General features: G+C 42.3%; 2 pseudogenes; one reads left to right on the forward strand and one right to left on the reverse strand.

The window, feature by feature from the left end:
* Window positions 1–12,127, forward strand: part of LOC124988329 (spindlin-1-like) — a 40,388-nt pseudogene extending 28,261 nt beyond the window's left edge.
* LOC124989344 (patr class I histocompatibility antigen, A-126 alpha chain-like) overlaps window positions 1,499–24,000 on the reverse strand; it is a 34,261-nt pseudogene continuing 11,759 nt past the window's right edge.

The raw sequence follows: 24,000 nt of genomic DNA on the forward strand, positions 1-24,000 counted from the left end.
CAGTGTGTAGTTTAACCTCATTTATCCAATGTGACGATCTCTGCCTTTTATTCCATTTCCATTTAATGTTAATGAAGTTTGTCTGTAATTTTACTTGTGTTCTCTATGTCTCATGTCTTTTCTCCCCCTTTTCTTCCTTTACTGATTCTGCATGTGTCAAGTGTAATATGTTAATTCTAATTCTTTTTCATTGTAGTTTTCTTCGTGGTTGCTCTAGGACTTACTCCATAGTTTGTCCTATCAGAAACTACTTCAGAATTCATACTTATTTTCAGTGAGATATGAAGATGCTATTCTCTATAGCTGTATTTCTTCTTCTTTGTTGTGCTGTTTTTTTAAACATCATATCTGAATATGTCATAAACCCAACAATATATTGTAAGAATTGCTTTATGAAAATTTTGGAAAGTTTCTATTTCTTTGTTTCCAGGGTCACTCATCTTTTATTCTTCAGTACAGTCTACCATGAATCCCACCTCACATCCAGTGTATTTGATGTCTCAGATGCTTTCATCTTTGGAATTTTGATTGTGATCTTTTATGTGTCTTATGTAACTGCTTGGATATATGGAATGCATTTACAAAAACTGTCTTAATGTCATTGTCTGCTAATTCTAACATCTGTATGAAGCCTAGCTTTTTCCTTACAGCTGGATATCAGGACTGCCCTCTCTTTCCCCGCTCTACTTCCCATACCCTGCACTCCACACCACATGAATACATTTGTCTCTTCAGTAAAGAAGTCATAGGCTCTATATTTCAAGCAAATAAAAATCTAAATTAGATTCTGCTTTATAAATCCACAAGTTTGGATTGGAGCAATCACTAGGATTACTAGAACTAAGGGCAGGGAAAAGGGACAGATGATTAGAGAAGACAAAAACCTAACAGGAGTCTATCTATGATGGGAAATTATGAAATCCTTCTTTTTTGCTAATCCCCAAATCTGGTTCATTTAAAAAGATTTGGGAGTGGATCCAAGTACAATCCAAGGAACACTTCTAGAAAGAGGGCAAGAACTGTATAAGCCTGAAAATTCACCTTTTGATATCACAAATTTCCTGTGTGCAGGAGCTGCCTGAATCTTGTAAGGGTACAATGATATTTTGGATCTGAAATATCCTTCAAAGTTCATGTTAAAAGCCTGGTTCCCAACATGTGGTGCTATTGGAAGGTGGTGGGAACAATAAGAGGTGGAGCCTAGTGGGAGGTTTCAGTTACTGGGTGTGCCCTCAAAGCGATGTGGGCCATGGTCTCTTCTCTGTTTTGTTCCTCTACTAGGTGCTGCCACCATGACAGGCTGCTTTGCCAAAGGTTCAAAAGCAATGGGGACAGTTGATCATGGACTAAAATCTCCAAACTGGTAGCCAAACAACCTTTTCCTCTTGTAAGCTGATATCTTCCAAAAACAAATGCAGATCATTCACTGTACAGCACACCATATACTCAAAATGTCCAAATCCAAGGAGTCCCCATAAACTAGGAGTCTCCCCTTGCCCTACCCCCTCTCCCACTTCAGGCCCTCCATGGTCTCACCTTTATAAGCCATGAGAGATACATCAGAGACCTGGGAACTGTCACTGCCTGGGGCAGAGCAAAAAGAGGATATGGCCAGAGCCCATTGGAGTTGTGGCTAAAGGAGGAATTATGGGGTTGGGTGATCTCCCACATGGGTTCCTGTCTACACTACCCCCAAAGGCCTCAGAGATCAATTCTCTGCATACTTACAGGCAGACTGAACGTAGCTGCCTCCTTCTTCACCTGTGAGAGGCCAGGGTTGATGATGGGTCATGAGGTTCCAAAGGAATTAGCAAATCCGGAACCCTTGGGAAATTTCCAGAACTATGACTTCAGACCCAGGGCAGGATCAAGAGCCATGAGGAAAGAAGAGGTAAAGGGACAAAGAAACTGTCTTCCAGAAGGTACCTCACAGCAGGACATTTCCCGTACCTGCTACTGCTGGGAATCAGGTTCTCATCACGATCATCAGGCTGATAAATTTTTCCTTCATGTTCATATGCTTTGAACAAGAGGCTCCAGGCAACCAAGGCCTCACATGCTGGCTAAGCACATGTGTGTGGATGGTACTTCCACGTTAACGATGCAGGGCACACTTCTACCTATGTTTGAAATCCCCCCATGGGACAAGAACTCTGCATTCTTTTTCTTCCACATCATAACAGTGATCACAGCTCCAATGACCATAGCTCCAAGGAGAACCAGGCCAGTGATGATTCCCATGGTGGGGATGGTAGATTGGGAAGACTGCTCTGGGAAAGGAAGGAAAGGTGAGGGGCCCTATTATGGTTTAGATATTGTTTGTCCTCCGGGTCACTGGAAGTGTGGTTCCCATGTGGCGTGTTCTGATGGTGGGATCTTTAAGAGGTAGTGTCTAGCAGGAGGTCCTTAAGTCATTGAGGGTCTGCTCTCATGGGATCCCTAGTTCTCTAGAGAACAAATTACTATAAAAGAATCTCCTCTCTATGGCTTCTAGGCTTGCCGTGTGATTTCTCTCTCTTGTACTGACTTCTACCATTCTGATGCCATCTGCTATGAGGTCCTCACCAGAACCCAAATGATGCTGGTGCCAGCATTAGTAGATACTAAACTACTTTATTAAGTACCCATCTTCAGGTATTTCACTGTAGCACTGGAAAATTGACCTATTCATGCCCCGATGCATAGCTTTCATCCTGGATCCTGCTGAGGGTCTCCAGAATAGCTCCTGCTTTCCCCCAAACATGCTCTGTGCCCTTACCCCCCTCCTTATCCCATCTCAGAGTGAGGGGCTCAGGCAGCCCCTCATGGTGCACATGTCATGTATATCTCTGCTTCTCTCCAGAAAGCATAGCCACAGCTGCCCACTTCTGGAAATTTCCATCCCCTGCAGGCCTGGTCTCCATAAGTTCCATGTCCTGGGTCTGGTCATCCCCATCCTGCTGCCAGGTCAGGGTGAACTCCTTAGGATAGAAGCCAAGGGCCCAGCACCTCAGGGTGACCTCATTGTCAGAAATGGGGTGGTAGGTCACAGGTGTCTTTGGGGGCACTGTAGAAATATCAGGAAATTAAAACTTTTTGCATTATCTTCCTTGGGCTACTGAAGAAACATTCTTATGATCATCCTGGTAACTGATGTTACAATTGAGGTGGGGAAGAGAGTGTAAAACTCAGCCACTAGTCAATACTCAGGTATCTGGGACAGTATTCCTATTCTTTGGAAAGTTCTAGAATAGGGCCAGACAGCCCAGGATGAGGTGCTAGGTCTGTGGGAGGGACTTAACATTTTGACCTGAGTGAAGTCCCAGAGACTTCGAAAAACAGGAGTTGGACCTCCAAAGAAACAGGTTTGTGGCAGAGAACAAAGTATAAGAGAAAGTCTCCTTGTGATTCCTAAGGCTGCTACCAGAGGCAAAGGGGACAGCTGGTCAGTTATTTCAGGGACTGTTCAACTCAGGAGAGACTGTGAGGGAGATGTAAAAGGGCTTAGGCAGCCAGAGCTAGAGGGCAACTGAGGAGGTCTGGGGCAGGACTAAAGGAAGGGAGCTTGGAGAGGGTCTTCTGATGAGGTAACTTCCTAGTTGAGGAAAGTGGACACAAGCAGGCGACCCAATCCCACAGAAGCTTTGAACATAAGTTCAAAAAGTGAGGGATCAAATAGTAAAACTAAAACAGACATGGACAGAGGAGGCACTGATCAATAACAGTGTGGAGAGCATGGACAGGGAAGAAGTTAAGGAAAGGAGGAAGTTTCAGAGAACATAAAAAGAGCAGGCTAAAACTCCCCCACTGGACTCCCAACTCTGGGGTCCCTTCTACCTGTCGTTTTTGCAATAAACCTGCAGCTTGCTATCTCTGTTTTTTTGTCCTCCCCCCACCCCCGTTCTGGACACGGAGCCCAGGGTCCTGTACTTACAAAGCAAGCACTCTACCTACTGAACTATCTCCTCAGCCTTGTGTTCTGTTCTTCAATTCTTTGCTGAACGGAGACATCAAATCCAGCACCCCTAGATAGTAACAACTGGATCCTTAAGTCCCGAGAGTAGTGTGGGTCTTTAGTACAGTATCCAAAAACTCAGGGGAACTCGATCATCTCTGGATTCAGGGTAGAGGGATATTCTAGCCCAATTTTCCTGTCCTTCTGGGAGGTGGGTAGGGAGATCTGCAGGAGATCGGGGAGATACCCTCAGCCCCTGGTACCTGGTATCTGGTACTCCAGATATCTGCCAAGCTACTCTATGCACTCCTCCTCCATTTAGGCCCTCACCCGAAGCCTCCCACTTGCGCTGGGTAATCTGGACCACGGTGACCGCTGCTGCTGTCCAGGAGCGCAGGTCCTTCTTGAGCTCAACGTAGTTCTAGGCGCCCTGAGTGTACCCGTGGAGGAGGCACCGGTTCGGTCGCATGATGCAGCCACAGATAGTCTGGTAGGTATGAGACCCTGGCACCGCCACTCTGTCGGTCCCGTCCCATGGACTTGCCCCGAATGAGACTGACGGAAAGTGACTGGTCAGAGTCTTTTCCCACTGAAATCGAAAACCCAGCCAGAGTGAATCTCTGGGGCTTTCTGCCGGTCTAGGTGACCTGCGAGTCCCGCGGCCTTAGGGTGAAGCTGCGTCACTCGGACCCATCCATGGAGAATGGGGCCAAGAAAGGTGTCCGGCGTCCTCCGCTCTGGTCCCAGGGCACTCACTGGCGTCGCTCTGATTGTAGTAGCCCAGCAGGTCGTTCAGAATCACTCGGAAAGTCTGTGCACTGCGCTCGACGATCCGTGTGTTAGGGTCCCAATATTCAGGTCCCACCTGCTCGGTCCACGGCACCCGCGGCTTTGCCCTGGGATTCCCCAAGTCGCTACCGAAGCACACCAACGGAGTGTGGCCCACGTAGCCCATAAAGATGTACCAGGCCTCTCCGTGGCCCGGCCGGGACACAGCGGTAGTGACATAGAGAAGGGAGTGGGAGCCTGGAGGTGGGCAGCCCTTGAGACCCTCCTCCCGGCCCTGGTCAGGGGGATCCCAGGTTAGTGGGATAGGAAGGGCGGGCGTAGACGCGGGCGCTGGGACCCGTGAGACCGAAAAGGGGAGGAAGAATAAGGCGACCAGGGGGCAGGGGATGAGATGGGAGGGTCAAGGCAAGGGGTGGCGGAGGTGGGGAAGGTCTGGATCTCCGTGCAACCACAACCAAGACAGGATTTCCCCGGGTCAAGCGCCCCGCCGGCAGTGTCCTCGCTCCTCCCGCAACAGAGGCCATTTCCCTTTAAACCCTGCACACACCTACTCAGGTCTCGGTTAAGGCCAGGGTCCGAGAGAGCAGCAGGAGGGTTTGGAGAGCCAAGACCTCCATTCTCAGGGTCTGGAGGATATGACTCTCCGCCAGTCGGTGGGGACTTCATAACCTGGAACCGCAGCGACGCTGACTGGGTTCTCTGGAAACCCGACACGCAATTGGCGGGAGAATTGGCGCCGTGTCACGAGTGTCCAGGCAGAGGGACCTGACACGAGTTCGGGGAAGAAAACTTCTGGAGGTGGGAAATTCCCAAGACTTGGCTTCTCTATCCAGACACCGTTGTAGGGCTAGAGACTGATAGAGTCACACCTGGGTTCCGGGCCTCTGTCCTGACCCTCTCCTTTTGGAACGTTGTCTCCCTGATTCCTGGCCATGGAGCTAAGTGTAGTTAACAAACGTTTTGGTTTCACGATCTCTATACACTCTTAGAAATTAGTGTGGATCCCCCAAATAATTATGTTTGTGTGGACTATATCTAGTAATGTTTGTCATATTAAAGCCACTTTAAAAAATGTGATTCATTTAGAATATTACTAATAGCATGTTAATATATAATAGTTTTAAGGAGAAATAACTATTTTCCAAAAGAAAACAACATAGTGAGACAAATGGACCTTTTTGCATTTTACAGTTTTGCAAATTCTTTTTGTATTTATCTCCTTAGAAAATCGCTAGATTTTCATATCTTTGGCATTTTATCTGTTATTTTGGTTGAAAAATAGAAAAAATGCAGCCTCACACAAATATGTAGGAGGAATATTTTTCATAGTGTTTTAGATAACTGGATATTTATCAATGCTACTGCACTGAAATGACTCAAGTACTATTTTCCTAAAGGGTCTATGAAACAATATCATACAATAGTTCCTATTCTGTTGCTTTACCGTACATTTGTGTTTCTTACATATTGAATGAATCTTGTGCCAATAATGCATCATGTTCTTTAAAGCCATGCATGTGATCCAGTGTTGACACATTAAAGTACAAATTATAAAAAAATCACATGTTAATATTACCACAGATTTCACCAGAAAAATGTATTAAGTTTTGAGAAGCTGTCAAGTTTATGGTAGTGGATTCAAGTTCTCCAAGATTCTAATTTCCTTTTGAGAGCTTGCATTTTATCACTGGCAAAAATACTATCAATGGGTTATCTTAAAGGGACATGCTCAGGTTGTTTTTAAGAATGTTGACCAAATATTTGTCTAAGTAATCATAATTTGTCATGCATTCTTTTAAGTAGGAATGATATTCTGTAAAAAGGGGGCTACTACAGCTCAAAAAATATCTTGTTGACCCAAACACTCTACTTTGGAATGCAGATAGAAGTGTTTTATGTGTTTTTCCCATTTAATCACATAAGATATTGTGAAAATAAGAACTCTGGAATGGTGATTTAATAAGATTAATAATTTTTAATACTCCAACCAGGATTTGTTTAAGTGAAAACTTCTTTTTTCTTCTGTAGCTAAGAGGTGGTGAAGAATAGAATAACTACTGTTGATGTTTGGTACCATAGCTTCCTTTCTTGCTGTGTCTTATTTTCATGCAAATAATGTCTTAGTAATACTCCAAAAATAGTTTTGACTTTGTGGATCCTGTGAAAGGATCTGAGCGCCTCTGAGGATTCCACAGATGACAGCTTGATAACCAGGGTTTTGAGTAAACTGTGGAGAGTTGCCAGCTGACTCTATCTTCTTTGCCTCTTCATTTCCAGAATTCCTCTCCCTGAGTTTGACTCCCTGCTTCCCAAAACAGCTAGTACTCTGCTCCAGACTCTTCTATAAGAGAACAGCTACCTGGTAATGTGATACTAGAGAGCATCCTCAGTGTGGTAACAGAACTGGAGGGACATGGGTTTCCCCTTTGGAATTAGGAACAGTTTATATGTGAAAGTATCAGATAGAAGATTCAGTCATGGTGCATTTTGGGTTTTGGTATGCATGTACTAAATCTGATGTGATTTATATGAGAATTAATATTAATTTCCAACCCCCTTTTCTTTTGCTACTGGGAATTTAACCCAGGGCCTAGCACATGCTAGGCAAATAATCTACCATTGTGCTCCATCCCCAGTTCTTTTCTTTTTCATTTTAAGTGGGCCTAATGTGCTTGACTTTATTATTTTATTTATTTATTTATTTTGTGTGCTTGACTTTAGAACAGTGTCATTCCTCCATCTGGCTGTTATAATAAAAATGTTATGGACAGGGTGGCTAATAAACAACAGAAATTTCTTATTGTTCTGGAGGCTGGGATTACAACTTAAGTGGGTGGCTAACTCCACGTTTAGTGAGGGCAACTTCCTCACAGAAAACCATCTTCTCACTGTGTCTTCATGTGGCAAAAGGGGTGCAACAGCTTTCTGGGGTCTGCTTAATGAAAGTCCAAATCTCTCTGCCTTTGTGACCTAATCACCTCCAAAATGCCCAGTTTCTGAATACTATCTCATTTGGTATTAGATTTCAACATATGAAACTGGAGTTATATAAACATGGGGTCTGTAGTGCTGATACTTTCAGTGGAACATTTGTGATTTTTTTTTTTCTTAGTTAGTTTTTGCATTGCTGTGACCAAGATACCCAGCAAGAACAACTTAGAAGAGAAAAATGTGTTTGGGTTTTATGGTTTCAGATATCTCAGACTGTAAATAGCCAATTGAGTTGCTCTGGGCCCAAGTTGAGGCAGCATATCATGATAGAAGGGCCCAGTGGAGGAAAGCTGCTCAGCACATGGTGGGGGTCAGGAAGCAGAAAGAGTGATGGAGGAAGGGACCATAGGGACGATGCACCCTTCCAGGGCACACCCCCAGTGACCCACCTCCTCCAGCCATGCCCCACCTGTCTACAGTTACTACCCAGCCCTTTAAACTAGGATCAACTGATTAGGTTACTGCTGTCATAATAATTTTACCTTTGAATATTCCTGCATTACCACAAACTTTTGGGGGATACCTCATATCCAAACCATAACAATGATGACAAAATTATTCTATATCTGCATTCAGCATAGTAGTTACTAGTTACATGTGGCTATTGAATACTTGGAATGTGGCTACTGCCCCAAACAATTGAATTTTTAAATTTATGCCATTAATTTTCTAAATAAATAACCATGTGTAGCTAGTAGTTACCATATTGAATCCAATGTCTACAGTGTTATTAGTTTTCAGTTTTCTCCCCAGAATAAAATATATTATGATGCATATAATGAAGTATGGAGACCATAGATTTTTCTGTTTGACTATGAGATATCTCTAAAGTATACCATGCCTTAGAACATTGAATGGGTATTTTAATAATTAAAAAGTACATACTATCTATAACATAAATTATTACCTCACAGTCATAAATTTTCAAACATGCCCATCACTAGAACTTGTCTGTATTTCATTGGAACTCTTGGCATCATTGTTATTTTTAATGAACATAAGGAGGCACAGGAGTCTATTCTTAGGTAGAAGAAAATATGTATTGAAGACAACATATATAAAATATCCTGGAGTTCATGTAGATCTATTTTTATAAAAAATTTAGCAGAAGATTTAGAATCTGAAACGGCACTTTAGAATTTGCTGTGGTTTAGATATGATTTGAGTGTGTCCCCTAGGAGTTCACATGTTGAAATTCAATCCCCATTGAGAGGTCTTGAGAAGATGAGAGCTTTGGAAGATATTTAGAATTAGATAAGCTTGTCAGTATGGAGCTTCCATGATTAAATACAGGTGACTCCAGAGGGAGGGAGGGAGGGGAGAGAGGGAGAGGGAGAGGGCAAGGATGAGGGAGGGGGAGAGAGAGAAAAGAGAGAGATTGAGAGAGAGAGAGAGAGAGAGAGAGGAGGGAGTGTAGGGGGGTAGGTAGGAAGGCTACACATACACACGTGTTCCCTGTCTCTCATTATGTCAAGCTGTGTTCCACCTTGGCATTCTGTTAACAGGATGTGCCTGTTTCTAGATGTGTCCCATGGTATTGCACTTCCAGAACTGTGAGTCAAAATAACCCTCTAACTCCTGTGCAGTTCAGGGCTGCTCCAGAAGTATCTTCATCTCCTCTTTGATGCATAGTCTCTGGAATGGCCCTCTCTGCCCCATTCATTTCACAGCCTCATTCTCCTCAGAGTTGTTTAAGAAGAATCTGAGGGCAGAACAGCAGCTTGCAGGTGTAGCCACAGGGCTGAGCTCAGAAGACCAAAGCTGCTGTTTCCCATTCTCACCTGGGACTGCTTAGGTCCCTTGTCTCCTTGGGCTTCCAGCAGCTATACAGGGCTCTTCATAGCAGGGGGCTCTGCCACTCGTTCTGGAGTCTGAACTGCTACCCAAAACACAAGGTAAAGTATGTTTCCTCCCCATGAAATGACCTTTGCCTCAGGGCACATCTATGCCTTCAAGACCATAAAGGCCAGTTTCCCAGCACTGGAGTGGATCCCATGAATGTACTGGGTGCCCTCAGTCTCCTGTATGGACCTTGGACTACTGAGTCCTTGATACTTGTTCTCTTGCTACTTTCAGGATGAAGGGGTCTCATTCAAGGAATCAACCCCGGATTTTCTAACCCTAGGATGGGATAGGGGTCAGGAAGAACCCTGGAGTTTTGACATAAAAAAGGAGGAGGCGGTGCACCTGGTCTGCTGGCCGGCGCCCCGCCTTCCAGAGTACTTGTGATTCCTCACATTTTTGCTGAGCTTGTAAAAGAGGCACTTGGATGGTGGATTAACAAGAAGACTGACATTCTGTGGAAAGTTTTCAATTGGAGAATATTGAATTTTCACCCTAGTCTAGCAGCTCTGCTGCTCACATAAATACAGATGAATGAAGACCCCATTCGGAAAGACACCTGGCCAGCGGTCCAGAGCTGATGCAGGCCATGCTGGAGTGTCTGCAAACATGATGAAGAAGAGGACATCTCACAAGCTCCCAGCTTAGGCTCCATGCTGAGTTCTTCTCCTCTTGAGAAAACATCGGAGCAGTGTGGGGCCAAGCAAGCCTGTGTCTCAGCCCCAGCGGAACATCGTAGGCTGCAGGATCCAGCATGGGTGGAGAGAGGGCATCGGCCCCGTAACCCAGTGGAAGGGGACCGTCCTGGACCAGGTGCCCATGAATCCTTCTTTGTATCTTATAAAGTATGATGGATTTGACTGTGTTTACGGACTAGAACTTAATAAAGACGAAAGAGTTTCTGCGCTTGAAGTCCTACCTGATAGAGTTGCAACATCTCGGATCAGCGATGCACACTTGGCAGACACAATGATTGGCAAAGCGGTGCAACATATGTTTGAGACAGAGGATGGCTCTAAAGATGAGTGGAGGGGAATGGTCTTGGCACGGGCACCTGTCATGAACACGTGGTTCTACATCACCTATGAGAAGGACCCTGTCTTGTACATGTACCAGCTGCTAGACGATTACAAAGAAGGCGACCTTCGCATCATGCCTGACTCCAATAACTCACCTCCAGCAGAAAGGGAACCAGGAGAAGTTGTGGACAGCCTGGTAGGCAAAAAAGTGGAATATGCCAAAGAAGATGGCTCGAAAAGGACTGGCATGGTCATTCATCAAGTAGAAGCCAAACCATCCGTCTATTTCATCAAGTTTGATGATGATTTCCATATTTATGTCTACGATTTGGTGAAAACATCCTAGATGTCATCATGAACTTTGCCAAATTTGTGGAACTATTAAATGTATAATTTGTAGACATAAAGACTTGATTGCTTTCCAGTTTAATGAAAGCTTAAATGTCCCTGCGAACCCACAATCTCTGCCAGCAGAACTGGTTTTGTTCTGAATAGTACAGATTGATGTGAACACAAAGCATTTTGTGTAAGGAGGACTCCTTCTCTTGTAAGTCTGTCTGTCGGGAGGGGAGTTACAGGCAAGTTTGGTAAAAATTAAGCTAGTATCATAGTCATTTAAATCTGTAATAGATCCTAACCATTTCCCCCTTCACTCTAACACTGTCTTATTCCGCTGCCACAATGCAAGCATAGTTTGGTATTTTTGTTACTGCCTTTTTTGAGATATATGTACCTATATCTACTTGTCTCTGTATCTGTGTGCCCACGTGTATACTATGTACACACACACAGAGGTGCACATGCACACACGCGCCACTGGCAGTCCTTTCCTTGTGGATTGGGATGAGGGGTGATACTGTTTTCTCCAGTTTAACAGGAGTTGTTGACTTAAGTCAGTCATATTTATGATATTCCTGCTCTTTATTTAAAATTAAATTGAGGCACAGGAAGCACATAGGGATGTTCAAGTTGTTTTGAAAGTCAGAAGTTCAGAGCACCTTTTCAATCTGGAGGCTTTAAACCATAAGTCCAAAAATGAATCATTTGTGAACAGTTAATGACCTACATTAGAATTTGGTAAACTGGTGAGAAATCTGGGTAAAAAGCTGCCTTTATTTCTAAACTTTGTAAAAAAATTTTTTGTTTACATTTTAATCATGAATATTTTAGCAAAGCCCAGGTCCTTGGTTCACATGGTATAATATAGGTGTGTTTTGGAAGGCAAATTTTATTTGGTTTGTTATTTGTATACACCAGTAATCTTAAATTTAGTGCATGGATTTAAAAGGCAACAGTATATCAATGGTTTGTGAGTATGTGGTAAGTTCCTGGAAGAACAGTGTTTTTATATTAGAAGTATAAGTTTTAAGGATGGCCTTGTTGCCTCCTATCAAGTTCTCTGGGACTTTCTAATTTTTATTACTATAATTGATGATGGGCAGAAGGCCTCTTGCCTGTCCCTTCCCTCCTGCTTTTCCCCCTCAAAAAATGTCTGGACAAATAACAGCTTAATCTCTTGAAAAAAAAAAAAAAAAAAAAAAAAAAAAGGAGGAGGCCTTCTGGGGAAGTGAAAACAGAAGAAATCCACACATTAAAGAAATGGAGGCCAAGGGGGAGGGGGAGGAATCTGATTGGAAAGGGACGTGGGAGGGGTCATCCTAGTGAACAACTGTGAGGGAGGGAGAGATTCCTTTGGTATGAGGCTCAGGGGCTTCTGGCTGGGGTGCTGGAGGGCAGCCTTGTTTTTTTAACCAGGTTGGTAATGATACAAATGTTAATTCTGTCAATCAGATTTCTGTACTTACAGGTATAGTATAATTCAAACACATGGAAGAAATGGGAAAAGTCGAGGGAGGGAAAGTGACTAAGGGAATTCCCCCTCTTCTATAACCAGCATCCACCCCAACCCCCTCACCATAGGGTGGTGGCAGGCAGAGTCAAGGAGGAGAGAGGAGAGCCAGGTCTGTGCCCCATGGTGAAGGGTCCAGCCCTGATCTCTGATTCTGGGGTTCCCAGGGTCCCACTCATTGTGCTATAGTGTTATGGGCTTTCCAAGTCCAGCCCCAGGCGATCTGAACAAGCCTTGGTTACTTGGGTATCCTCAGTCAGTGGGACCTGCTGCAGGAACCTGGGACTGTGGGCTGAGTTGACTACACTTTAAAAGTGTGGCCACAGAAATGGTGTCCCAGAGAGACCAGAGTAGATGTGGTAGAAGCTAAAGAAGATATTGAGATAAAACCAGATCTGTGATGTGTAGGAGCTCCAGCATTTGCCCAGCATCTCCTCCGGAACCTGAGGGTTCTCTCTCTACCTCCCCAGACGTCCAGTTCCACTGGCCCTCTGGACATCAATGGTGGACCCTTCTTCAAGGCCTTAGATCCACTCTCTTGAAGCCTGGAGGGCCACCCCTCTGTAGCCCTCAGAGTCCAGGACACAGGAGTCCTGCTCTTTTCCCTTTTAGGACCTAAGCAGAAAAGGGTGCGTTGTTACATTCCTTGGGCCTCACACCTTGCCACCTCCATTTTTCTAAATGAATGGTTCTGTGGTTCTGATTTTATTTTGGTTCCTGTCATGTGACTTCAGAGTGTGGGGGTTGTGGCCTGGGGAGGCTCCCAAGGGCTCCCCAGGCTGCAGCTGGGACGGGGTTGGGAGATGGGAAGCAGAGTGAATCCATGAGTTGCAGCTGGGATGAGGAGGATTCCAATGTGTCAGCATCCCATGACCTGACCCTCACCCCACCCCACCAACTCCAAATGTGGTCGGTTTCCTGTCTTGGTCATGGGCTTGGTGCCATGTCCAGTGTGTGCAGGGCTTGCTGAGGGGCTCTGGGCCTGGGTTAAGTAAGTATGTAACCCTCACACACATATACACAAGGAGACCCCCAACCACATCCAGGAATTTCCCTACCTTTTCTTTCCTAGGATATAAGGAGTTTTGGTCCTTGGATTTATTCATCCATATCAAGTGTTTGAGTATCTATTATGTGCTTGGCACTATTCTAGTCCCTTGGGCTACATCAGACCAAACTCCAGCAAAAATCACTGCCCTCATGGGGCTTACATTCTGATGGAGGACACAAACCATAAATAACTGAAGTGAAAGATAGGAGTGTCAGAAAATAGAATGGTCTAGAGAAAAGGAACAAGGTAGGGAAGATGAAAGAGATGGTTGTAGCTTTTATTGCTTATTCTCATTGTAGGCTTTACTGAGAGGAGACATTTGAGCTCAGTCCTGAAGTGGCAGGGTCAGAGAGTCTATGATGTTGTGGAGGAAGAATGTTCTAGGATCACTATCTGCACATCCTGGCCTCTACTTGGGAATGCACTGAACTTGAAGCAGGAATGAGGTGGATAGACTTAGGGAAGGACTTTCTGTTGTTGATTCTGGGCACAGAGTTTGTGGATCTCAAAACTATTTCCTATTTGTATACCATGAAGGCTTTCTTTTGCTTAAAATTTATTTTTATTGTAAACAAAAATGGAATACATGTTGATTCTCTGTACATGGAGTAAAGGCATACCATTTGTGTAATCATATATTTACATAGGGTAATGTTGTTTGATTCATTCTGTTATTTTTTTCCCTACCCTCCCACTCCTTCCACCCCTCTTTTCCCTCTATACAGTCTTGCCCCCCCCCCCATTATGTGTCATCATCTGCTTATCAGTGAGATCATTCTTCCTTTGGTTTTTTGAGATTGGCTTATCTCACTTAGCATGATATTCTCCAGTTTCATCCATTTGCCTGCAAATGCCATAATTTTATTATTCTTTATGGCTGAGTAATATTCCATTGTTTAAATATACCAAGTTTATCTGTTCATCAACTGAAGGGCATCTAGGTTGGTTCCACAATCTGGCTATTGTGAATTGAGCAGCTATGAACATTGATCTGGCTGCATCTTTGTAGTATTCTGCTTTTAAGTCCTTTGGGTATAGACTGAGGAGTGGGATAGCTGGGTCAAATGGTGGGTTCATTCCAAGCTTTCTGAGTCTCCACACTGCTTTCCAGAGTGGCTACACTAATTTGCAACCCCACCAGCAATGTATGAGTGTACCTTCTTCCCCACATCCTCACCAACACCTGTTGTTGCTTGTATTCTTGATAATCGCCATTCTAATTGGGGTGAGATGGAATCTTAGGGTAGTTTTGATTTGCATTTCTCTTATTACTAGAGAAGTTGAACATTTTTTCATATGTCTGTTGATTGCTTGTACATCTTCTTCTGTGAAGTGTCTGTTCATTTCCTTAGCCCATTTGTTGATTGGGTTATTTGTATTCTTAGTGTAGAGTTTTTTGAGTTCTTTATAGATTCTGGAGATTAGTGCTCTATCTGAAGTATAAGTGGCAAAGATTTTCTCCCACTCTGTAGGTTCTCTCTTCACATTGCTGATAGTTTCCTTTGCTGAGAGAAAGCCTTTTAGTTTGAATCTATCCCAGTTATTGAGTCTTACTTTTATTTCTTGTGCTATGGGAGTCCTGTTAAGGAAGTCTGATCCTGGGCCAACATGTTGAAGATTTGGACCTACTTTTTCTTCTATAAGATAAAGGGTCTCTGGTCTAATTCCGAGGTCCTTGATCCATTGTGAGTTGATTGTGTGCAGGGTGAGAGATAGGGGTTTATTTTCATTCTGTTGCATATGGATTTCCAGTTTTACCAGCACCATTTGTTGAAGAGGCTATCTTTTCTCCATTGCATATTTTTGGCACCTTTTTCTAGTATGAGAAAATTGTATTTATTTGGGTTTGTGTCCATGTCCTCTATTCTGTACCATTGAGCTACCTGTCTATTTTGGTACCAATACCATGCCGTTTTTGTTACTATTGCTTTGTAGTAGAGTTGAAGATCTGATATTGTGATACCCCCTGCTTCACTCTTTCTGCTAAGGATTGCTTTAGCTATTCTGGGTTTCTTATTCTTCCAGATGAATTTCATACCATGAAAACTTTCTAAATTTCTGGAATTTGGGGAGGGTCAAGTACCTGGTGTGTGTGGAAGGTTGAGAGAGGAGAGAGCAAGCTGAGGCGGGACCCTACTCCCAACTCTCTCTGTGCTCTTCTCTTGAATCCAGAATTTGAGGTGTGAGCCTGACATGTTCAGCAAATTGTAGAGTCCCTGGATCTAGAGGATAGTCATCACCTGGCAGGGTCTAAAATTAAGGACTTTCTAACCCCCAGGTACTCAAGATGATAATGTCCAGGAAGATAAATAATGTAAAAATATTTCATATTAATTATGTAATATTTCTGTTGTTAGTTATTCCTTTCTGTATAAATGAGTTATCATCTACCATCATTTCCTTCAAAACTGTCAATTTTATTTATCTGAAAATGAATTTATTTTGTCTTCTTTCTGCCTTTTTAAAATGAAGATATTTATGTGAAATAAAAGTCACTAGTTTGGGATATAAAACTACATGAACATGGTAATTGCTTAGAATCACGTCACTGCCACCATGACCAAGATGTGCTCTCATCCACCCTTGCCCGAGAAAGTTCTCATGCCCCTTTGTGTTTGATCTTCCCATCTACCCCCAGTCCTGGATGACCACTGATTTCCTTTTGGACTGTAATTTTGAATATTCTAGAATTTAATATACATGCAGTCATATAGTGTGTAGTCTTTTGTATAATAGCAGTCATATAGTGTGTAGTCTTTTTCATTTTTTAGTGAAAAATGTCTCTTTTACTTAAGAAAAGCAAGTTAAATAGCACTTTCTTTTTAAAATTTTATTTATTTTTTATACATGTATATAAGGTAATAATGTCTGATTCATTCTACCATCCTTTCCATCCCCACCCCCAGTCCCTCACTCCCCTCTGTATAATCCAAAGTTCCTTCATTCTTCCCTGCCCACTCTGCACTATGAATCAGCATCTGCTTATCAGAGAAAACATTTGGCCTTTGGTTTTTTGGGATTTGCTGATTTCACTTAGCATGATAGTCTCTAGTTCCATCCATTTACCTGCAAATGCTGAGTAGTATTGTGAATTGAGCTGCTATAAACCTTGATGTGGCTGTGTGACTATAGTATATAACAGCATTTTTTAAGCTTCCTCTGTTTTCTTGTGGAAAGGGTTGTTTGTTTCATTGAGTTACAAATATTCTTTATATATTCTTTTTATTGGTTCTAAGTTACTTTTATGTCTTGCAAAGATTTTCTCCCTGTCTGTGGTTTATGTTTTTAGGTATGTTTTAATTTTGATTAAATCCACTTCATAATGTATTTGTTTTGTATTTTATGTTTTTTACTTTATTTTTTCATGTTGCTAAAATTTTTTGCTAATCCAATTTCAAAACTTCTGTTTCGGAGTTTTAGAAGTTGTTTTTTACATTTAGATTTATTTGACTTAACTTTTTTATTGATTTATTTAAAAATTGTGAATTGTTGTTATACATAAAGGTGGAATTCATTGTGATATGTTCATAATACATATAGGCATAGTTAATTTCATTCTGCTGTTTCTCTCCTTTTCTCTCCCTCCTCCCTCCCTCCCCCTCATTCCCCTTCCTTTATTGCATTGTTTTCCCTTCTATTTTCATGAAATCCCCTCTTTTAATTTCTTATTCCCTCTAGCTCCTGTAAATAAGAGAAAACATTCAACCCTTGACTTTCTGAGTCTGGCTTGTTTTACTCAGCATGATATTCTCCAGTTCCGTACATTTACCACCAATGACATAATTTAATTCTTCTTTATAACTGAGTAAAACTCTGTTGTGTGTATAAAACACATTTTCTTTATCTGGTTGCCTATTGAGGGACGCCTATGCCAGTTCCATAAGGTTGTTGTAAATAGTGCTGCTATAAACATTAGTATGCATATATCATGATAGTATGCTGATTTTGAGTTCTTTCGGATTAATACCAAGGGGTGGGATAGCTGAGTTCTATGGTGGGTCCATTCCTAGTCTTTTGAGGACTTTCCCTACTGCTTTCCAAAGCAGTTGTACTAATTTGCAGTCCCATCAATAACATATATAAGTGTACATTTCCTGCTACATCCCTGACATCATTTATTATTTGTATTTTTGATGATTGCCTAATTGGAGTGAGATGAAATCTCAGTGTAGTTTTGATTTGTATTTCCCTGACAGCTAAGAAAGTTGAATATTTTTTCATATATTTGTTGATCATTTGCATTTCTTCTTTTGAGAAATGTCTCCTAGCTAATTTGCCCATTTTTTGATTGGGTTATTTGGCTGTTTTGGTGTTAAGTTTTTTGAGTTGTATATATTCTGGCTATTAAGAGTAGCTGGCAAAGATTTTCTCCCATTCTATAGGCTCTCTGTTCATGCTCTTAGTTGTTTCCTTTGCTGTGCAGAAGCTTTTTAAATTTGAAGCCATCACACTTACTGATTCTTGGTTTTATTTCTTGAGTTTTAGGAGTCTTATTAAGGCCTTATATTAAGGCCTGTGCCAATATATTGGAGCATTGACCCTACCTTTTCTTCTAGCAGTTGCAATGTTTCTGTTTGCTGAAGACATGAATCTTCATCAAAAGACTTCTAGAGCTGATAAACAAATTCTAGAGCTGATAAACACATTCATCAAAGTAGCAGGATACAAGATCAACATGCGAAAATTAATAGCTTTCCCATACTCCAATAATGAATCTGCTGAGAAAGAAATAAAGAAAACAATTTTATTCACAATAACATCAAACAAACAAAAAACTGGGAATAAATCTAACCAATGAGGTGAAAAACCTCTACAATGATAATTATAGAACACTGGGATAAGGTAGTAAGTAGCCCCACTCCATGCACATGTGCTCAAAGAGGACCCCCAAACATCCAGGAAACTCTTACCTTTCTTCTCCCAGAAAGGTTTGAGGAGGTCTGGTCCTTTGATTTATTCATCCGTAACAAATGTTTGCATATCTATTATGTGCCTGGCAGTATTCCAGGCCCCTGGGATATATCAAACCAAACTCCAGCAAAAATTGCTATCTTCGAGGAGTTTACCATTAAATGGAAGACACAAAACATAAATAGCAAAATAACTGAAGTAAAAGGAGGGTCACAAAGTAGGAACCAGGTAGGGAAGATGAGGGAGATGATTGTAACTGTTCATGATTACTACTGAGCCATGACATTTGAGCTTAGTCCTGAAAGAGGAGGGTTAGGAAGCTATGGATTTGGGGAAGCAGAGTGTTCTAAAATCATGATCTGTATATCCTAAGCTCTAATGGAGGAATATACTCAGGCTGCAACAGGAATAGAGGTGGGCAGACTTCAGGAAAGATTTCCTGTTGGTGATTATGGACACAAAGTTTGTGGATCTCATGACTTCTCTTTGGTGCCTCATGAAGACTTCCTGAAGTCCTGGTGTTTGGGGGAGACTGAAATCTCTGGTGTGAGGAGGAACACTGGGAGAGGAGAAAGCAAGTTGAAGTGGGGTCCCACCCTTAACTCTATCTCTGTGCTCATTTTCTCATGTCCAGAGTTTGAGATGTGAGTGTGAGTTATTCAGCATATTCCAGAGTCTGTGGCCTTAGAGGAGAGTAGACACCTAGCTAAAATTAAGGACTTTCTAATTTATAATAGACCCAAACTCATAATAACACACCCATTTATCAACTTTTCAGTAGCTATACCAGTTTATAAACTAGGATTTCAGTAATACTTAGTAACAAGAGTGAAATATTAATACACACATGGACGAAGCTTAAAAATAATTATGTTATAAAAAAGACTGCATAGCATATGATTGCATGTATGTGAAATTCTAAAATAATCAAAATTACAGTCCAAAAGGAGGTCAGTGGTCACACAGGACTAGAGTAAAGGGAACGATCAAACACAAAGGGACATGAGGAAGCTTTCTAGGGTAAGGGTAGATAAGAGCACATCTTGGTTGTGGTGACAGTTACATGATTCTTAACAATTACCAATATTCATGTAATTTATATCCAAATTAGCACACTGTGTTTCACAAAAATATCTTAATAAACAAAAAGGGGGAAAGAAGGCAAAATATACTCACTTTCAGATAAATGAAACTGACAGACCCCTTGTTAGCCGTCCTTCACCATGAGTAATTTGAAATGAAGTCCTTTGGCCTGAAAGGAAGTGATGCTAGATGGTAATTCACTCAAACAGAAAGGAATAGCAACACGAATACTACATATTTAGTTATTGAGGGAATATTTTACATTGTTCTTGTACTTACCCTTTCCGGATACTACTGTTTTGAGAATTGGCGGAGGTTGAGGGGGTTAGTAAGCCACCATGAATATTTGAGTACAAGTCTGTGTAGACATGTTTTATTTTCTTTTGGATAAACACCTAAGAATGGGATTGTTGGGTCATAAGGCAAGTGTATATTTAATTATATCAGTAATTATGATACTGTTTTATAAATGGGGATAATGTTTTTTTTCATTTCTTGCACTAATGCATGAGATTTCCAACTGCTGCACATCCTCTTAATATGTGGTATTTTCTCAAGTGTTTTTAATGTTGTTCATTCTAATTGATATAAGGTGGTATCTCATTGTAGTTTTAATTTGCATTTCTTTGATGACTAATGATGATGATCATCTTCTCAAGTACTTATTAGTGACTTCTATAGCTTCTTCTGTGAACAGTTCTTTACATCTTTAGCCCATGAAGTAAAGTGTTGCTTGTCTTGTCAAAGAACTAAATACTCTTCTCCTCATTCTCCTCTTCCCTCCCTCCCCTTCTACCTCCTCTTCCTCTTCCTCCTCCTCCTCCTCCTCCTTTTTTTTTTTTTTTTAAAACTGGGGATTGAATACTGGAGCATTCTACCACTGAGTTACATTCCCAGCCCTTTTTTATTTTGAGATGGGGTCTTGCTAAATTGCCCAGGGTGGCCTGGAAACTGAGATCCTCCTGACTTTGTGCATAGGAAAGTCTGGGAGTCCCTGGTCTGCATGTTTCTGCAGTGCCATAACCATGCAATGTGCTGGGTGTGTGGTCTGATCGTGTCACTCACACTGGGGCTCCAGGGCTCCCTTTCTCTTCTTTAGTCATTGCTTCCTGGGTGCCCTCATTAGTTCTCAAGGTTTTAAATATTGTAAGATGTGATTTCTCAAATTTATTTCTCCAGCCCCCAAATTTCTCCTCAATGTCTCCAGTCTTGTCTGTCCCATTGTCAGCCTGGCCACCTTACCTGCATTTTTAGTGGACATCCCAGCTCAACATCTCCTGAGTGCCTGCCAAGTCCCCTCCTCAGGTATGCCTTTGTAAGCATCTACCCCTTTTCCACTGATGGCAACTACATGGTCCTAATTACACTCTCATAAATTTTTGATGTCCTTCTTTACTTCTCTTTCTCATACCCAAGATTTAATACATTAGGAATTAGGTGAAGCCCATCTTCAGAAATGTGTGTAGAATCCAGAGGCTGGGGCTATAGCTCAGTGGCAGAGCACTTGCCCAATATGTGTGAAGCACTGGGTTCGATCCTTAGCATCACATTAAAATAAATAAATAAATAAAGGCATGTTGTCCATCTATAATTACAAAAAAAAAAAATGTGTGTAGAATCCAATCACTACTGTTTCCTCTGCTCACTCCCCAGGTGATGTAACTGACATGTCCATCATGGAGGACTACAGGAGTTCCCTACACTTTACCCTGCTGTCTTGCTAGCCCATTTTAATTCTGTTCTCAGCATAGCAGCCAGAGTGGTTCTTTGCAAACAAAAGTTGTACTGTTTCTCTTTTTGCTCAAAATTGCCCCACTCAAAGTAAGAACCTTTTAACAACCTCCAGTCCTACTGGAACTGGTTGGAGCTCTGAGCTCTTAATGTCTCTGCTCAGGAGATCCCAGAATCCTTGCTTCCCAGAGCACACAGACAGGATCCCATCCTTGTGCATTTGCAATGAAGCTTCCTTCTAACTAGGATAAACTTCTTCCAAACATCCTCATGACAAATTCCTTCATGTCCTTCAAATCTTTCCTCAAAGGTCATCTTCCTAAGGAGGTATATGCTGATCACCCTAGGAAAACAGCCATCTTGCCTGCCCCTGACACTTACACTTTGGATCACCTTCCTCATAACACTTGCTACCTCCTACATGAACCATTTTTTTCTGTTTAGAGTGTATCTCCTGTCTCTTTCCCCCAGAACACTTGCCCTACATTGCTGGCAATTTTGACCTTTTATAGTTCTCTGATGTACCCTAGATGCAAAAATTGCATATCCTATACATAATACTTTCACACTGAGGTCAGGGTCACCTGGGTTTTTCTCACAAGTTCTGCCCTCTCTCATCCTGTCCCTTATAAAAGCCCTCCTGTATTTCACAGCACATGAGTACATTATTTTCTTCAAGAAAGATAATCCTTGACTTATGTTCCTATTTGTCAAGCAAATAAAAATCTATACTAGACTCTATTGTGTGAATCCAGGAGTAAGAATCTGAGCCAGGATTCATAGAGCTAAGGGCAGAGACAGGACATAGGTGAGCAGAGAAGACAAAAACCTATAACAGGAATTTAATATTGGAGATCGTGGGTCCTTCCTCTCTGCTATTCTCCAAATCTGGTTCCTTTACAAATATCAGGGAAGCTGAGCTTGATGGTGCATACCTGTAATCCCAGCCACTTGGGAGGCTAAAGCAGGAGGATTATAAATTTGAGATCAGCTTCAGCAATTTAGCAAGGCCCTAAGCAACTTAGGGAGACCCTGTCTCAAAATAAAAAAATAAAAAGGACTGGGGATGTGACTCAGGGCTTAAGCACTCCTGGGTTCAATCCTTGGTACCAAATATATTTGAGAAATGATGGAAAATACAATCCAAGAAATAACTCTAGCATGAGAACAAGAGCTGGACATGTCTGAAAATTCATTTTTGGATACCACAGAGACCCCTGTGTGCAAGGACTATCCTGGGCATGTGGGACAATGACAGGAAAATGACTTCTGCTGCTGTCAGAGACAGGGACACCCAGAAGAGAATGAGACCAGAACTCATACACAAGAACAAGAACAGACATATTCTCTAAATAAACTAAGAAACTAAAAAAGATATGGGCTGCAGTTTGGACTCAGGCCAGAGCCTAGGCTGGCCCTGTCACACAATGCTCTTGCTGCCCATGATCTTGGAGAAAAGATAAAGCCCTGACTGTGTCTGAGTTCTTGACATCATAGGTTCTGGTGGGACGAGGTTCCTCGGAAGGTACAAAGGTGCAGAGCAGGTAAGATGACCTAGGTGAAGAGTGACCACATCCAAGCACAGGATGAACTGACCACAGACTGGTCACCACCCTGTCTACATTCAGCTGTTCACAGTCTTCTCCTGTTCCCACCTGGAACACACTCAGCATAGCAACAACAGATTCTGGAAAGTTTCAATTTATATTTTCTCTCTCAAGTTTTGGAAATCTTCCTTTCATTTATTAATTCAGAAACCACATCTTATAGCAAGAATTTGAATATAAATCCGTATCCAGATTCTCATTTTTATTAGGGAAGTAAGAAGTTGCAGCTCAGTGTAATATAAAGTTAAGACAGAGATGAAGACATCCCAACCCTGTTTCTGCTGAAACCGGAAGGCTGATTAAGAAACAGATTACATGTCAGTGTGGGAAGGCGTCTTAGTGCTCAGGAATGAGCTGGTCTCCCCATTTTCTCACACTATGCTCACAGGAACACAGACTTATAGATATAGTCTAATGTCAACTGAGAGAGAAACCAGGAGCTCTTGAAGTCCCAGTAGAGATGGGGGAAATACCCGAACAAATCTTATATTGCCAGGTTCCACACAAGGCAACTGTCTGGCACTATTAAAGAAAACAATCATGAACATAATCAGATTAGTCATTTTAAGTGTGATACTTTGAACATCTCCCAAAACACTCTACAGGTCTAAATCCTGAGTTCCCACCCCTCTCCTCACTTAAGACCTTCCAGGATCCTCCCTTCACAAGCTGAGAGGGATGTGTCAGAACCTTGGCACTGTGCCTGCCTATAGAGTACAATAAAGCAGGACCTGGTCAGAGTCCACAGGAGATGTGGCTACAGGAGGAATTATGGGGTGGTTGAACTCCCCCATTAGCTCCCCTTTACTCTCCTTAGGGTCTCAGGGATCACCCTTCATACAGGCAGCCTGAAAGTAGCTCCCTCCTTTTCTACCTGTGAGAAGAAAACATCCTGTGAGAAGGAGGAAGGGCCAGAACTAGAGGGATTTCCTAATTCTGGACTGTACCCCAGAGAAGCTTCCAGAAGTATGACTACAGACCTAGGGAAGGATCAGGAGACATGAAGAAAGGAGACGTGCAGGAAGAACAAGTGCCTTCCTGGAAACCTGTCCTCATCAGGGAACTTCCCCTCTGATCTCTGACTATCACCTCATCATCATGGTAATAAATCTGTCCTTGTGCTTTATAATAGAGAGCTTGGCCCCGCCCGCTCAGTCAGTCCGTCCACTTTGCCCCACCCCACCAGAACCAAC

The sequence above is a fragment of the Sciurus carolinensis genome, chromosome 7, assembly GCF_902686445.1.
Source record: "Sciurus carolinensis chromosome 7, mSciCar1.2, whole genome shotgun sequence".
Classification (NCBI taxonomy): domain Eukaryota; kingdom Metazoa; phylum Chordata; class Mammalia; order Rodentia; family Sciuridae; genus Sciurus; species Sciurus carolinensis.